Consider the following 5,194-nt stretch of genomic DNA (forward strand, 5'->3'; position numbering starts at 1 on the left):
ACCCGCCTCGGCCTCCCAAAGTGCTGGGATTATAGCCACTGTGCCCTTTCTTAAAACTTTTTTGGTAACTCATCTTTGTTCTTTTGTTTTGGTTTTGGTTTTTTTTTGTTGTTGATTTTGTTTTGTTTTGTTTGAGACAGGGTCTCGCTTTATCATATTGCCCAGGCCAGACTTGAATTCCTGGGCTCAAGCGATCCTCCCACCTTGGCCTTCCAAAGTGCTTGGATTACAGGCGTGAGCCACCATGCCCAGTGCTATCTAGAAAGTTCAAGATTATTTCATTGGCAAGTGAATCTATATAGAAACATAAGCCATTTCAAAACTTGTATATATTTTCTTTAAGGAGGGTGGTGATGGATAGAAGTCCAGCAATGAAGAGAAAGAGAGCCTATTCATGAGTCAAGTGTCTGGAGCTTCCCAGGGAGATGAGACATTAGTCCTACATAATTATATTGGGCTACACTTACTCTAGAGCCCAAACTGATGGGTCAGATAAAAGTCTAGGCTCTCTGCAGGTCATATAGTCATCTAACCTGTACTTTCCTAATTGTTTTCTTTTCTGGTAATAAAAGGCCTTATTAACCTGCTGGTAAACAATGAACACAGATTAGTAGTCATTAATCAAGGTCATGGGTCACCTAATCGGGATGGCTCAGGGAGTAGTTTCTGTTGGTCTTGTGTAGTACTTGACAGCTCATCAGGGATGACCAGGTCTAGTATGGCTGTGTCACAACCCTGTTCTCTCAGCAGGAAATGCTCCCTCCTCTCACTTTCCCCCTCACTTTTTATGGATAAAGGAGGCCAATACAAGGTGGGCCACGGGAGTCCTGTATTCTTACCTGGTCAGATTTTGACTCCTGCCTCTCCCGGGAGGTATTCCACCAGAGAAACCCTCCCTCATTGACGTGAGCAGACAGGACCACGACGCCTATTGGTTGCCAAGAGACTCAACATCAATATTGCCTTTTCCCCCTGTTTTCTCCAACTTAGAGAATTTGGGAGCCCAGGCGTGGTGGCTCACTTCTATAACCCCAGCGCTTTGTTAGGTCAAGGTGGGAGGATTGCTTGAGCTCAGGAGTTAGAGACCAACCTGGGCAATATAGTGAGACTCCATCTCTGTAAAAGCAGGTTAATAAAAATAAAAAAAGAATTGGGAGAAGTGACTGATAATTTCTCTTTTAAAATGCCCAAAGGATTTTTAATCATTTTTTATATTCAAAGGTAAAAATCTGTCAGCATCACGTGATGACTGGTGGAATTTTCAGGTCAAGGGTAACAGCATTCTACAAAAGTGTACTCCCACTTCAACAACGACAATTACATTGCTATCCTTATGAAACGTCAGGATTCTCTGCAAGATCTCGCAAATAAAAGGGAGTTTTGATGCTTTTAAGAAGTTTGAAAACAAGGGTCCCAGCAGCTTAGGGGTGGTGAGAATTGCAGCCAGCACAGCTCTGCAAAGGCCCTTGCAGTCCCAGAACACTGCCTCACCAAGAAGCCAGGGAAAAGCAGCAGTTCAGCTCAAGAGGCAGTCACAGAGATGACTTGCCTTGGTATCTATGGCAAGACGGTATCGAAAAATGCTCCTGCAGATGCTGAAACTGATTTTAAAACATGCAAACAGGCCAGGAGTGGTGGCTCACGCTTGTAATCCCAGCACTTTGAGAGGCTGAGGTCAGGAGTTCGAGACCAGCCTGACCAATATGGTGAAATCCTGTCTTTACTAAAAATACAAAATTTAGCTGGATGTGGTGGTGGGCGCCTGTAATCCCAGCTACTCAGGAGGCTGAGGCAGGAAAATCGCTTGAACCCAGGAGGTGGAGGTTGCAGCGAGCTGAGACCGTACCATTGCACTCCAGCCTGGAAGACAGAGTAAGACTCCATCTCAAAACAAAAACAAAAACAAACAAAAAAAGCAAGGAAAAAGGGGAGCAAAACTATCAAATCAGACTCACCCACCGAAAATGGAAATGCTAAAACCAGAAGAGGCCAGACTCTGGCGAAGCAGGAGAGAAAGCAGCCAAATCTGATGGGCCTCCTTAACCAAGTCCCCTGGATAATCTCAGCATTGCCTTCTTGCAGAAGCCGGAAGAGCCATTTTACCAGCTATTTTATGAACGCAAGCTTTTAATAGTTCTAGAAACACACTTGTAAGAAGCAGGAAATCTACCCCATCCCTTTAAAAAAAATTGGTTTTGATAAGTGTAAACACTTTTTTAAAGAAGTAAGCTCATGGCCTGGGTTAGACTTCTTTTTCTTTTGTTTAATGTCTCTCCCCCACCTGGGTTGTATATTTTTCTATATACATCCTACATTTTTCAATTTAGCTGTTCATAGAATAAGTGGAAATCAAATTAAGGGAAACATTAACTATAGTCTAAGGATGGCGGAAGGAAGGTGGTGGAAGCTTTGCTGGCAGTTTCTAACATCCCATAACAAGAAGTACAATCGGGCCAGGCACAATGTTGCAAGTCTGTAAGCCCAGCACTTTGGGAGGGTGAGGCAAGTGGATCACTTGAGCCCAGGGGTTCAAGAGCAGCCTGGGCAACATGCAGAAACCCTGTCTCTACTAAAAAGAGAAGAATTAACGGGGCATGGTGATTCATACCTGTAGTCCCAGCTACTCAAGAGAATCACCCAAGCCCGCAGTGAGCTGAGATCGCGCCAGGTAACTGCATTCCAGCCTGTGCCACAGAGGGAGAACCTGTCTCCAGAAAAAAAAAAAAAAAAAAGTGGCACCAGGGATGGTGGCCCACGCCTGTAATCACAGCGCTTTGGGAGGCCAAGGCGGGCAGATCAGGAGTTCGAGACCAGCCTGACCAATATGGTGAAACCCTGTCTCTACTAAAACTCAAAAATTAGCCGGGCGTGGTGGTGGGTGACTGTAGTCCCAGCTACTCGGGAGGCTGAGACAGGAGAATTGCTTGAACCTGGGAGGTGGAGGTTGTAGTGAGTTGAGATGGCGCCATTGTACTCCAGAGGGCAACAGAGTGAGACTCTCTCAAAAAAAAAAAAAAGAAAGAAAGAAAAAGTAGCACAATCAAATGGCAGTTTAAAGTCATAATCATGTATTTAACTTGTAAACACTTATATTGCTTAGATTTATTCCCTTGTCTGTAAAACTACTCCCTGATCTAGGTTCTCTGGCGGAATTGGGTGTCTTTCATGACAACTTTGTTCCTGGTAATCCAATTTTTCCTAATAATGTTATCAATGTGTTTTGAAAGATTGGACACAATTGAGCATGTAGCATCTATGTTAAATCATGAATTAGTCAAATTTTCAATGTTTTAAGATAATGACATTTGAAAACCTCTTTCTAAAAATAATTTGTCTCCAAAGTTTAAACTAAAATGACAATAGAATAACTGGTTGGAAAAGAATTACAGTTGCATAGCTTTTATATTTTTAGTACTCACGTTAAGAATGATATACAGGGTTTCTGCGGAGGCTGTGTCAGATGCTGAGGCAGCTGGGGGTCTCGTTTGGGATTGCCAGGCTGTGTATGTGAGTCTGACCATGTGAGCAGCTGTAGCTCCCCAGCTCCTCGTCAGCATATCATCCCAGCAGGAGATAGACTACATTCAGTTGAGTCTGCAAGACTTTGGGGAATTGGGGTGATAAGACATTGATTCACTGTTAAGGTTTACTAAAGTCAAAATGTCTTAACAAATCAGTGGCAGTTCTATGGTAGAGATGCAAGGAGATGAAATGACATGAATCATTTGGGAACTGATTAAAGAGAAACTCATTTTTCCCTATGTGGGATTGGATCTACATAGCTATGATTTGGACATAGAGAATCGTGATGCCACCAATGACCAAGTCACGAAGGATACTGCAGAAGCTATAAAGAAGTATAATGTTGTAATGTGTAAATATTATGCATCAAGTGTGACACTATCACCCTTGATGAGAAAAAGGTTGTGGAGTTCAAGTTGAAAAAAATGTGGAAATCACCAAAAGGCACTATCCAAAATATTCTGGGTGGCACAGTCTGCAGAGAAGCCATTATCTGCAAAAATATCCCCCAGCTTGTGAGTGGATGGGTAAAACGTATCACCACAGGTCATCATGCTTATGGGGATCAACACAAAGCAAAAGATTTTATTGTTCCTGGGCCTGGAAAAATAGAGATAACCTACACACCAAGTGACAGAACCCAAAAGTGACATACCTGGTACATCACTTTGAAGAGGGTGGTGGTGTTGCCATGGGGACGTATAATCAGGAGAAGTTAATTGAAGATTTTGCACTCAATCCCTTCCAAATGGCTCTGAGGGTTGGCCTTTGTATCTGAGCACCAAAAACACTATTCTGAAGAAATATGATGTACCTTTTAAAGACGTCTTTCAGGAGACATATGACAAGCAGTACAAGTCCTAATTTGAAGCCTGAAAGATCTGGTATGAGCATAGGCTCATCAATGACATGATGGCCCAAGCAATGAAATCAGAGGGAGGTTTCATCTGGGCCTGTAAAAACTGTGATGGTGACATGCAGTTGAACTCCATGGCCCAGGGTATGGCTCCTTTGGCATGATGACCAGCATGCTGGCGTGTCCAGATGGCAAGACAGTAGGAGCAGAGGCCGCCCACAGGACTGTAACCTATCACCACTGCATGTACCAGAAAGGAAAGGAGGCGCCCACCAGTCCCATTGCTTCCATTTTTGCCTGGACCAGAGGGTTAGCCCACAGAGCAAAGCTTAATAACAATAAAGAGCTTGCCTTCTTTGCAAATGCTTTGGAAGAAGTCTGTATTGAGACAACTGAGGCAGGCTTCATGACCAAGGACTTGGCTGCTTGCATTAAAGGCTTACCCCATGTGCGACCTTCCGACTACTTGAATATGTTTGAATTCATGGACAAACTTAGAGAAAACTTGAAGATCAAACTGGCTCAGGCCAAACTTTAAGTTCATACCTCGGTTGAGGAGGGAAAGTGACTTTTGGTAAGTAGGTCTACAGGTTTACATTTTTCTGTATCACACTGAAGGATAAAGGCAAAATCAATTTTGTGATTTGTTTAGAAGCCAGAGTTTATCTTTTCTATAATTTTACAGGCTTTTTCTTATATATACAGTTGTTGCCACCTTTGTGAATGTGGCAAGGAACTTTATAAAAAAATTTTTTTCTAGTAACAGCCTAGGAATTCGGTTAGTACTTACTTGTATTCACTGTCACTTTTTCTCAT

At 42.9% G+C, this 5,194-nt stretch overlaps 1 pseudogene; it reads left to right on the plus strand.

Moving 5' to 3' along the window:
* The first annotated feature begins 3,660 nt into the window (after positions 1-3,660).
* On the plus strand, positions 3,661-4,916 carry LOC108302891 (annotated as a pseudogene).
* Positions 4,917-5,194: the final 278 nt, after the last annotated feature.

This window comes from Cebus imitator, unplaced genomic scaffold, assembly GCF_001604975.1.
Source record: "Cebus imitator isolate Cc_AM_T3 unplaced genomic scaffold, Cebus_imitator-1.0 Scaffold43, whole genome shotgun sequence".
Lineage (NCBI taxonomy): Eukaryota > Metazoa > Chordata > Mammalia > Primates > Cebidae > Cebus > Cebus imitator.